Raw genomic sequence first — 13,290 nt, forward strand, 5'->3', positions numbered from 1 at the left:
CTTGTGGATTGTTCAAAGGAGTATCTTTCAGATCGATTCTACCCTTCGTTTCTTGTTCGGTAGTGTAAAGGCAGTCATGTGACTCTTCGTCCCTGCAAGCAGTACCTTGCGGGAAAGGTAAACGTTCAGCCGGATTAAGAACACAACACCTCTTAATTTGTATGTGCGGTGCAAACAAGATTAATTCATATCTTGTTAATCATGCAGAGGTGAGGTGTTGCGTTTGAGTTCTGTTCAGTAGAACATCTACAGAGTGAGGTACCATCAAGGTTAAAGCATGGCCTAGGACCATTCCCTCGCTCTGTTTTACAGACGCAGCAGCAGCAGCGACAGCTCACAAACATCTTGGCAAAGCGCATGCTACAGGATCAAGGGCGGAAGAAAAGTAGCCGCACAGCCTATTCTTCCCTCCATGTTCCTGCGTTAATACAGCCAAAGCACATCCATCACATTCATGCACATACAACACAAAAGCCTTTTCATAGTTTGGTGTGCCCAAAACTGGTGCAGAGCACAGTGCAGTCTTGAGCAAATCAAATGCATGCTGGTGTACCAAGTTCCACGGTAATGGTGAAGAAATGCCCTTCTTCGTCAGGGCCAACATTGGTTTAATCACTAGTGAGAAGTTGGGGATCCACTGCCTACAGTAAGAAGCCATACCTATCCAGGCTCTAACTTCCTTCTGCGTATTTGGGACAGACATGCTAGAAATAAGTTTAATCCGTTCAGGCGTCGACCTTCTCCCCTCCTTTGACAGGAGATAGCCTAAATAGGCGACAACAGTATTGGAATTTTTTAAGCAAAGCTTTATGTCCATGTTCAGCCAAGTAAATAAGCAACAACACAGTGCCCTCCTTACATGCGCTCTCTGAGTCAGCAGCTAAAAGCAACTCATCAACATATTGAAGTAGTGTACAAGTAGAGGGCAACTCAAGGGTATCGAGCTGCTCCTTCAAAGCCCTACTATAAATGCTCAGACTTTCTGTGTAACCTTGCGGTGCACAAGTGAAGCTAAACGATCGTCCCCCCAAGGTGAACGCAAACAGGTATCTACTGTCTTTGTGTATTCGAATACTAAAGAAAGCGTTCTATAGATCCACAACACTAAAATGAGTAGCGGAAGCCGGGATCATAGTTAATATTGTCGTCACATTAGGCACAATTGGAAATTGTGGAGCAACGATCTTGTTGATGGCACGTAAATCAATTATGAAACGAAAAGGAATTGCATTATCGCCTTTTTTGTACACGGGTAAAATCGGACTATTGCACAAATTACCTGCAATTTCCTCAATCACCCCTCTATGCACAAAATCGGAGACGATGCATTTCAAAGCTTGCTCACCATCGACCAAAATCTTATACTGTGGAATACATGGCAGCTTTACTCCATGTTTCAAGACAATTTTAACAGGTTCGATTTGAGAAACACTGACATCATTGTCGCTTATTGCCCACAAACACTCCGGAACATCACTGAATTCCGGCGGCAAAGGTCTGGTCAAGAATTGAGAGACAGAAAGTTGTTGTGGTAAAATTTGTCAAAGGCACTCCATCAGAAGAACAATGAATTAACACATTTAATTCCTTCAACAGATTCAACCCCAACAAATTCTCCCCACAATTCGTAGTCAAAAGGAATGGACAGTGGTCCGTAAATGGACCCAAAGTAATAGGTACCGGCGAAGAAACCGGACAGACAACTGGTGTGCCAGAAAACCCTACAGAAACATTGGTTTGCCCTGACAGTGGAATGTTTGGAACACGTGAATGGTCAATGAAACACTTCTGTGCCCCTGTATCTATCAAGAATAAATGTTTCCAATTTCCCACTAACATCTCAACGTAGGGACCTTTCTGATTAACGGGAATAGGCGTTGGTTCCAAACCCTGCTTCGGGCAATCCTAACGAAACAAAATGTCATCAAAAGGAAGTTCTTCAGAGAGGTAAGCAGCAGAAGGATGATCAAAAAAGTTTCTATTATCCACACTCGATGCCTGATTGTCCTGCGAAAAGGGTTGCTGTGAATCCTGTGAAAACTGACCTCTACCAGGACCCCCTACACCTGGGCGACCTCTGGATCGTCTACCCATATTTCCAAATGTGTTATTTGACCTCTGCTGGAGGATCAGGCATTGTGCACGCCAATGACCCTCTTGTCTACAATAAGCACACTATTTAATGTGTACAGGACCCTAGGGCGCATTTCCTTGTGGAACGTACTGACCTCTAAATTGAGAATTACCCCCTCTAGGGCCTCTAACAATTTGCTGTAATAATACTTTTGTCTTTAAGTCTCCTTTTCTCTTCACAACTCTTTCTTTTTCATTATTGACACGATTCTCGTAGTACTGAGCCATGTGCAATACTTCTGACTGTGACTTCGCTTGCCAAGCACTCTCGAAGGGCATAATTTGCGACTGGATGTCTGGCAGCAATCCACGCACAAATTTGTCCACGAATAATCTTTTCCCAGACTCTGTGCCTAAATCTTGTCCACTGAAATCTGAAAATACCTGTTCGAACCGATTGAAGAACTCGGTAGCACCCTCAGACTTCCCTTGGACACAGGCATTAAGCTTGTCCCAAATAATTCTCTTTTCGGGAATTATAGTTTTCAATTTCGGAACTATCCTGTCAGGCAAAGTTAATTTTACCTGTGGCCGTCTTTCGCCAGCTGGCCTTTCTCCATCGAGTCTAATAATGTTAGACAAGTATCTCCTAAGCCTGGTACATCATCTACAGTTCTAATCTGTTTTCACAAGTCGACAGGCAGGAGTGCGGGAAATAACAAATCGATATCACTTAAGGTGAATACTGATGATTGCAAGACAGACTCTATTTCTTTGTAGAACCCTGTTGGAATTTTCCTAATGTTGGGAATAGATTGTTTAATGGTGTTCACTTCCTGCCTTGAGAACGGGACGTGAACAAACTGTGACACATAATGTGCAGGAATTTCATAGGCTTGCGTACCCGTTCCGATATCCGCTGGAACCTCGACTTTTGGGACAAGTGTCAGAGGGACCTCTCTCATAGGCAACTGAGAAGTAGGCAACTCAGAATGCTTACTAAGCAACAGAGCCAAATCGAGCGCTAAAGCAACTGAAGAAGTGTCACCCGAAAAAGCTCTCTTATAAATACTCAATAACTCTGCGGGACAACACACCTGTCTTTTTACACACTCATCCTGTAGGTACTCTACCATTAACTGTATCACTTTCCTCTGCATTTCTGGCGTATACTGCCTATATGTGTCATATACTTCAACGGGAGTTATCGGCGTATCTGACATCCATCTAATCACATCTTTCGTACAAATTTGTGTTTTCTTAGTTATCGATTTACGACAAGGAAGGAACTGTTTCTGCACGAACATCACGTCCAAACTATCACCATCTTCATCATCATACAGTAACCTTTCCAGCTCCCTTCTATACTCAAGGATCCTCTCAACATGCTCTTGTACCTTTTACGCATTATCTCTAGAAAACGCTAAAATATGCAGATCCCTCAACCCTTGTGGGAGATCTGTATTATTTAGCCTGTTCCACATTACACATAAATGAATTCCTAATCCTTCAATAAAAACGTTTTTCTCAGGAAGATTGTCTATATTAGAAAGTGTGGCAAAAACACTAGCTTGTTCACCCTTCTTCATGCAATGCTTAGCCTTCACGGTTAACTCACGTTTCTTCTCTGGAGAGACAGTATTACGGGTAAAAACCCTCAATCCCGCTCCCCGATCTACTACGAGCGGTGTCAAACCACTTGGAAGAGGGAGAGTAGGCAAATTTTGAACATCAAGGAACGGAAGTGCTATTACTGGCACAGCAGGCAAAGTGGAGGAACAGGTGGAGGAGCAGCGACAAGAGGAGGCACAACAACTGGAGGAAGAGGAACAGTAGGAAGAACAGTAGGAGGAACGATAGGTGGAGCAGGAGGAATTATGCGAGGAGGAATAACAGCAGGGAGAGGCAAAGCAGCAGGGAGAGGAACATACAGAGGTGGCGCAGTGGCACCAGGCCTTCGTTCATTTAACAATTTATCGATAAGTTCATCAGAAACATGAAAGTCTTTAGAAGGATATATTTTCTGGATACCAAGTGAGAAAGCCCTATCCATATTCCTAGCTGACTCAGACTGTTTATTTTGGTCATACAACAACGCTTTTTCAGCGTTTGTCATATGACAGGGCATGCCTTTCTCTACTTTTAAGCTGCTGCAAAGCTTCTTTCTTCCAATTCTGTAATACGTCAAATGCTGCAGGTTTAGCATTTTTCTTCAATAACATAGATTCTAAGTATTCAATACGAGGGATTTCAAAACTACCATTGACTGGCCACTGAAGTTCGGAAGCATGTCTAGTTTGTCTGTGCCAAATATCAATAAAAACTATACTACCAATGCCGTGCTTACAGTACATAGTACACGCCGGCGACCCCTCCATTGGTGCCGGTCGGCCAAATTCCAAAGATTGTCTGTCCTTGCGGAATAATGCCCTGAAGCAGGCAGACAATTTCCCAGGCATATCAGATTCCTGGTGTTACCTGGTCAATAATTGTACTTGCAAGAACAATACGCCAAAACAAATTATCAGGATACTTAAGAATCGGGTCACGACTCACCTGATCAATCCTAAGGAGGTCCGATCAGATTTCAAAATTTTCTAACAAAGTTTACCTCGTGTTTGGTGATTTCGGCAAATCTGCCCACCTCGATATATGGACCCTCGTCAAGATGCCGACTCGGACCACGTGCTCACCGTCCGGGGATCGGGCTGTGCAGCGCTGCTGAGGTGTCGCTTCTCATCCAAGAAAGGGGCCCCTTTTTACACCTTCCGATCCCGGTCCGATAGCTGTGTCAACCTTCAATGAGTTGTCATCAATCTTGAGGGTCCCTATTCGGGCGCCATCTGTAAAAGCAAAAGGAAATATTGAGGTTGAGTACCACAAAAGGAAATATACCAAAAGTGGGTTTACAAAGATACACAGATCTTTATTCAAAGTAACTGAACAGTTTTAAAAGGAACAAAGTAACAGATAGTTATCTGGCCCTCAGTACATCACAACGAATACCAGCCCATTCGATGTGAGAAGTGAGTGGGACTGTACATCAGAATATTCGCTCTTTTATACAGTTTTGTAACATGATGTTCAGCCCCTCTGTACGTTAATAATTCCCAATCTAGGGTTTGTGCCGAGTTCACCTCTGACTCGCCCAGCTATATGCATATGGATCACCTTCAGTTTGCATGTTCAACAAATCACAATAGCAACAGTATATTCTCAGATATAACATAAGCCTTAGTACATATTTTAATACAATGCAGTTCAACAAGTGTTCACGTTTAGTATTTACACAACATTGTGCTTAATATATGCTTGCGGATCAGTTACGTTGGCACAGGTAATCCTCGATCTATAGGTCAACGAAGGACAAGGTCTCATTACATGACCCTAACATTTGGCCTACGGGTAGTTTAGGCATTAACTTGCATACAGAGGTCAAGACGGCCTTGTTATAAACAGAAGAACACTGTCCACCATTTTAGAACACAGGGTGACTTTGGAGCGAGAATCAAAATGACGGATAAACCTAAAATGGCGACTTAGTCGATCTAAGGTCAGAACCTTGCAACGCGGATTTCTTCGCAGAGCGACTGGGCTTAGGCCAATATATACAGTATAGGAGGCGTGATATAATATCCTGTTCAACATGTTATCCTGGGGTTTCTGCCTGACAACTCTTTCTCACTCCCTTTTAAGTGATACTCATGGGTTTACAAAACCCGGCACTATCTCTAATGGCCTGAAGCTTTGGAGGACTTCTCATCATCACATCAGACCACTCGATAGTCATGAAGGCCTTCCATCAACTTCGTCTCCACTATGGGACCCTGCGACTGCAGATGTTGTATCAACACAAAAACCTTGCAGTGATCTTCTCCAGTGTTCACTACTGCAACAGCATCAAATGTGGCCACCGGGCCAATATGGCGTATAAGCGCCAAAGAGCACAGACATCGAGTTCTCAACTAATTCTGGCCACCTAAAACTGTCCGACTCCCAGTCCATTGAGATTCATATGTTTTCAAGGAAGAACCCTCAACCCTCTTGAGATCGCTGCATTATCCCTTTGCTTCACAGTTCACTTCTGCAAATACCTTAAATAGCTAAAAACCTTTATCAACAAACATATGTATTGGGTTAAATCAACATTTTCTTTGGCCTCTGAACTGCCATCCTACTGTATCCCCCCTCCCTGAACGGGCAGAATGCAGAGACACTATGACCCTGCTGGTCTGGAAGGAGCGTGCCAGTAATTCCTTTTACTGGCAGAGTACAAGTTTGCCGGTAGGGTGGCCTGATTCACCTCCAGCCAATGGCACCACCTCAGGCACCCCACTGGCAAAAAAAAAAGCCAGTATTACTGGCACCTGTTCCAGTATTACCAGAAATATCCAAACAGAGAGCTACGGACTCCATGGAATGGCGATTAACCTACGTTTGCTGGCACCTATTATTTGCCGGTAATTCCGGCATATCAGACACCGGTTACGGCAGGTTTGTTTGCCAGTATCCCGCCAGATTTATTGACGGGATACTGGCAAACCCGCAATGTGGGTGTATGCAATATAATGACAAGGTATGCAATGAAAAATAGGGACAATCAATAAATACAGATTAAATGAATACAAATAAATATTTGAAAATAGTCATGGATTATCAAGTCACACTCTAATAATGGAACAAATATGTATTTGTCTGTATTCAGTGGTGGAGAAAATGGACATTGAGCAACAAAAAAGAAACTGAAAAGACAAGATAGATGATGAACTAAATGCACACAGTGATATTTTATGGAATCGTCATACAAACTAGATTTATCACAGCCTGTTCAATAACTTGAAATAAAGAACTTATTCAACTGACCGACAACACTCCAGATGGAGAGACTCAAAGTGGAAGTTCACTAAAAAATGTTGTTGTCTCAAATGCTGGGCCATAATCAAAAATATATATAACAAATATTTTTAAAGAAAGTTCCTATGTAAAATTTTTAGCAAAAGAGGCTCAAAGTCAAACATTTCAAGCACTAGGAGGCATCCATTTTGTGAAATGAATGAGCCTCATGTGCTTGTGTTAAGATCTGCTCTGGTGGCAATAATGAAGCAAAAGCCCCCTACTGGGAGCTTTTGCTTATTACATCTGGAGAGCAGCGAATGCTGTCAGGCTCCTTCTCGCTCTGTGTTGCTGGTGAGTGCTTCTTTTTTCTCCTGCTTTCCCGACTACCGTGAGCTGGGGAAGCCCAGGAACCTTAAATCGAAAGTAACGGCAATTATAAATACAACGTTGCTGTATTTATGATCGCTGTGCCTTTTTGTCTCAAGTCTCCCGAGCTCCCCTGAGTCGGGGGAGCCTGGGAGGCTTAAAGCGAAAGTAGCATTATATTTATGATTGCCGTGGCTTTCTTTTTAAGTCTCCCAGGCTCTCTGGCTCGGGAGAGCCCGGGAGAATTAAAAAGAATACACCAACAATTACAAATACAATGTTGTTGTATTTATGATTGCCGTGGCGTTCGTTTCAACTTAAAGCGAAAGTGTCTGCAATTACAAATACCATATTTTTGTATTTATGATTGCTGTGGCTTTCTTTATAAATCTCCCGGTCTCTGACTTAAAAAGAATGTACCAGCAATTATAAATACAACACTGTTGTATTTATGTTTGCCATGGCTTTCTTTTTAAGTCACCTGTGCTCCCCCGGATCGGGGGAGCTCGAGACACTTGAAACGAAAGGCACAGCAATCATAAATACAACAAGGTTGTATTTATAATTGCTGGTACATTCGTTTTAAGACATACTTGCTGCAACTTTAGTGCTGTTGATAATTGCTGTGCCTTTCATTTAAAGTTTTCTGTGATTCTCTGGGCTTGGGGAGCAGAGAAAACATAAAATGAAAGTTAAGGCAATTCTATTGGTGGCCTCCTATCTTCATGTTAAGCTCTGCTCCCTAACAGCAGTAAGCAAAAGCTCCCAGTAGGGGGCTTTTGCTTTATTATTGCTGCCAGAGCAGAGCTTAACATGAACATGCTGTGGTGATGGGCTATCCCGTCCCTTACTTTCTAGGCCTTCTTGACAGCCTTTTTTTAGAACAATACCTGGTGGGCTAGTGGAAACCAAGGTATGGCCTGCCTGGAGGCCATTCTTTAGTAATACATGTGTTAGGAAAGATTTCATAATTGTATGTAATTTTCCCTCCATGTGGCAACCCCCAAACCTTTTGCTGTTGTTTTACACCCTGATCTAGACTTTGCCAGAGAAGCGCAGTCTTCCGCCGCACTCCTCTGGGCTTTCGCTCAATTCTTATGGGGAAACAGACATGCCCTTAAGACAGTCAGTACTGGCAGACTTCTTTTCCCTTAGTCCTTTCCTCATGTTGCAGCTTTTGTGTAACATGAAACAAGAGTGCACTGTAACTTACATTACCGTGCTCTTGGGTCTCTAGTCATTCCAAAGGCCCTAGAAACTCTCGCTGGACTTATTATGAACTGTGCAAGTGTGTCACGGATGGGACTGGTGGCATCTATCGTTTCTCTTGGGTTCTGAACCCTTTTTCGCCATGTTATTCACGCCTACCGCGTTTGGCACAAATGAGTGGCCTGGCTCCAAAATGGCCATGCCACGAGGTTCTTTGTCCTGTCCGCTGACCGTCTTGCCCCTTCACCTTCCCCCAAGTCGATCCGATCCGGGGCAGTCCTTATTTCATCATGCACTTTTCCCGCGAAACACAACGCTTTCGCAGGCTTCTGCATGCCTTGTATGTGCCTCCAGGATGTGGGCTGGGATGTCTGTTCCCAATACACATCCTGGGTGCCAGAGAGTCTAGAGTGTCCTGAATGCCTGAGACTACCGTGGTCCATGATAGGTCCATGTATGGTGTGAGTGTTTGTGAGCAGATCTCCCATTGGGCCCTCTCCGTTTTGGCACGAAGGGAACTTTGGATAAGAGGAGGCTGAAAACACCACTACCATGTCGATCTCCTGAGTTCACACCGAACAAGGGATAAGGAGCCAAGTATCCTGCAACAAGAAGCTGAGTCGAGGAACCACTGGTGACCCGCTGAAGGTTTGGCACCCTGAACCACTGTCGTTCTGCGAGACCCCTCTGCATCTGATCGTCCTAGAAGGTCTGTGAAGGGGCTTCGACCCATTGAAATAGTGGGATCAACTATTCCCGGCACCTTCATCAAATCCTGCAAGTAAGCCTCTTCGGAAGTGTCCCTGGGCCAACCAGTCGGCTGACCAGCTTACGCAGGACGCTTTGCTCTGTCACTGCCGCCGTTTCGGGGAAGCACTCGAAACTTGGGCTACTGCTTGCTCTGCGTCCACGGCACCCTCACACCGAATTCGTACACTTGGCATTCCCAGGTCTGAAGTGAGATGAGTGCGCCCGGACCAGAGTAAACGCGGTTGCTGTTTTGCCCTGCTGTGGTAACAACCTGTGCACGTCTGCTGCATTTGGGACACCCTCGACCCTGCATCCTGCTACGCAGAATCTACACGGTGTTGAGACGTCCTGATCATCGCAGCTGAACCTGCCAGCAACGTGAACTGAACTGGAGAAGTCTGGGTCTGCCTGCGTCGGGGACCGGTGAGTAGTCCATACCCCAACCGGTGGCCCCTCGAGCAGGAGCCCGTTTCTTTTCTACCGCTGTTGTGAAATAGCGACTCTATCCCGCACTCTCACCCTGCCTCTGCCCACAAGTGGAGGCCTTGCTTGAGTAGTGGGGACTTGTTCTGCATCACTTCATTCACCTTCCTGAACTGCCTGATATCCTTGAAGAGGCCCTCTTTTGTCCATTGGCACCAGCGCGTGCAGGTACTTTTGAGCATAAGGCTCCTCTCTTCGTAGGGCTCGGACTTTCCTCCTAGTTAGGTTTATTTCGGATGTAGAACTGGGTCTAATGATTACTTGCCCTGCCTGTTTTCCTCCCCATCTAGGTGGTCTACATATTACGTGCTCCTAACTCCTTAGACCCTGCGGTCTTGTATATATCTTGTATTGATTGTGATGTGTTGGTTTACTTTAGTATTATTGTGATTCTTTGCTATGGTCAATGTTACAAAGGCCTTGTAATAAATGTGTCTATATTTTTAATATAACACCTGTCTGGAGTAATTTGTAAGTGTCCTTGCTTTGTGGGCTCATTGAGGTCTTTCCGTCACCCTCACCCCTCTTGAGACTTTGTCTTGACCGCCGCCATCGCTACCCTGATTGGTCTGGCTTGTCCAGAGGTTACCCTGTTCCAAGAAAATAGGCTGGTCTTCTGAACCTCTGCCCCTCCAGGGTCGAGTTCAGAAATCCATCTTAACAAATTGGCGGCAGTGGTGGGATATGACTGAAGGTATCCAGTGTTGCGCACGAGCGAAGGCATTTCAAGTTATTCCTAACAGGACACGTAGTGAATTGTCGTAGTATAACTTTTTAAAGGCCATAGTCCTATCTAACAGTATGTAAACAAGTACCTTGTTAACTTTAAATGCTTCTAAATCCAAAACATTCAAAAAGATGTGTGCTGAAAGAGTTGTCTCCTCGCAAGGCACAAAAATGGAAATGATCCAAAGAATCATGGCACGGCAAAAAGCTCAGCTTAGCGCTATAGCTTCAGAGGACAGTGCAGAAGGAGGTGGGGCTGCTCTCACTGGTAGAACTGACAGTTCTGCCGCTGCATCGGTCCACCACGACCATGAGGACAGGGAGGATGAAATGTCCAATGTTTCCTCTGACAGTGCTGATGGGGAGGCCATACTTGAATTCAAGAAGCAAGAGCTGTTGTTTAGGCAGAAGGAGCTTGATTTCAATATGGCCAAACTAAAAATCGAACAGGCAGAAAAACAGAAAGACAGGGATCACCAGTTGGAACTGGCCATGCTTCAAGTTGCCAATGGATCCAAGGATCCTGGACATGGGTCTGGGGCCTCCTCTCATCCAAGGTTTCCAAAAGATCTGCTCAGTGTGTATGAGGAAAAGAATGAGATTATGGACTGGCTGAATACATTTGAGTATGCATGTGAAGTTCAACAAGTTGACAATGCTGATAAAATTGCTTGGTTACTTAGCAGACTGCCCCATTCTGGCTGCAGTGCCATTATGGAAATGTCGAAGGCTGAGAGAGCAGATTTTGCAATGTTGAAGCAGACCCTCATTTTAAAGTTTGGAAAGACTCCTGCCCAATACTTAAAAAGATTCAGAGAGTATAAGAAAAAAGAAGGTGGTACTTGACTGGCTGGGTCGAAGGTTATAAGGTTTCTACCTTTGAAGGTATGATAAGACTTGTCATGCTGGAACATATTTTTTCATCTTCTTCCCCTGAGCTCAAGCAGCATTTGACAGATTCAAAGGAGATAGATCCTAAGAAGCTTGCCATTGTAGCAGATTTATGGGTGTCACATCGAGTGTCCCATAAGGACAAGACTCATCCTGGTAAGCAGGAGGAAGGGAAAAAGTCCAAAGATAAGGAGGGTGAGGAAACTGATTAAATCTTCTTCCCAAAAGGGCCACAAAAAGAAAAATAAGGGTAAGACACAAGAGAACGCACAGGGTAGTGGAGGTCAGCCTCCAAAACAGAACTCTGGTTGTAATAAGCCTCCCTATGTAAACAAACCCAATGGATCTTGTTTTGCTTGTGGAGCAACTGACCACGTGAAGGGGGATCCCAGATGTAAGGTTAAAACCTTGGGGATCCACTCTGCTAATCTGGCCTTCTCCTCCTACGAGAAAGAAGAGATTACCGGAGCATCCTTCTCCTCAGACTCCTTCCCCAGTGGGATAGAAGCTGAGGTAGTTTTAGTTTCCCTGGGTTACTGGGAGCCTAAAGTCACAGAGGCTTATGCTAGGATTCCAGATAACACCAAGCACTACTTTAAAGACACGGCCCTCATTACAAGTTATGCCGGTAGCCATGCCGCAATTTGCGGCATGGCTGCCGGCAAAACTGCATCCGTGTCCGTGTCCTCGGAATGAGGACTTACCGGACCATTCCGAGTTCGGATGGCCCGGTAATTCCTCACTCGAGGACACGGACACGGTTCATCCCCATTCCCATTTCAGCCCCCACAGGGCTGAATGGGAATGGGAGAGGGAGTAAACAACGGGCCATTACGAGATGGCCCGTTGTTTTCTCCCTCTTCCCCTCGCGGGACCCGGTATGCACGCCTGGTTTTCCCAGGCGTGCTTAACGTGTCCCGCGAGGGGACCTCGTAATGTGGCGGAACGGGTTGAACGGCGCCACAGCCTTTTACGGCGCCGTTTAACTGTTCTGCCAGGGTCGTAATGAGGCCCAGTGTGCTGATCAATGGAGTAGATACTCCAGCTCTTAGGGATAGTGGGTGCAGTCGCACTCTAGTAGATTCTACCTTGGTAGACTCAGAGGAAGTTGCCAGAGCTACTCTGATGCCCACTAAGTTGGCTGACGGCCCACCTCTCATGTTCCCAATAATACCTGTAAATCTTACTATCAATGGTACAGCAGTCAGGATTTCAGTGAGCATTCAGAGGAGTGTCCCACGAAAGGTCTTGTTGGGCAACGATCTCAGAGCTTTAGGGCTTGTGGGAGATACTGCTGACAGACCCTGCACAAGGTCTCAAACAAGGGCAGCACTGTCCAAGACCAATGCTGTGCCCCAGCCAAAGGGGAAACCCAAGGCTAAAAGAGCCAAGAAACCGAGAAGAGGGAAAGAGAATATTCCCCCTAACTCGCCTACCACTGCGGTGGAGGTAGTTGATCAATCGCCCGGATCTGACGTGGAGGTGGTGATGCCTGAAGTGTTTGGCCCCAACAACCATCCTGAACTAAACGATCTGTTAGTAGAAGGTGGTCCTGACAGGGAAGGATTCAGTAAAGGCCAACGTGAGTGCCCATCTCTGGAAGGCCTAAGGAGACAGGCATGCTCCCAGCTTGAGGGTGAACCTCCTGGGAAGCATCAGATTTATTGGGAAGGTGGACTCCTGTATAGTGAGCCCACAGAGTCTACAGAAGGAGACCATAGGAGGTTGGTGGTTCCCCTTGCTGTAAGACCCTTCCTCCTGCAGCTGACACATGAAGTGCCCCTTGCTGGTCACCTTGGTATTAAGAGGACCAAGCAAAGGTTTTCCATGCACTTCTACTGGCCCAAGATGGGGGTGTAAGTAGAAATTCACTGCAGGAGTTGTGTCTCCTGACAGTTATCTGGTAAGAGTAGTTCAACAATCCAAGCTCCATTGGTACCACTCCCAGTTGTGGGA

This window comes from Ambystoma mexicanum, chromosome 3q, assembly GCF_040938575.1.
Source record: "Ambystoma mexicanum isolate Mex_15411 chromosome 3q, UKY_AmexF1_1, whole genome shotgun sequence".
NCBI classification, from domain to species: Eukaryota; Metazoa; Chordata; class Amphibia; order Caudata; family Ambystomatidae; genus Ambystoma; species Ambystoma mexicanum.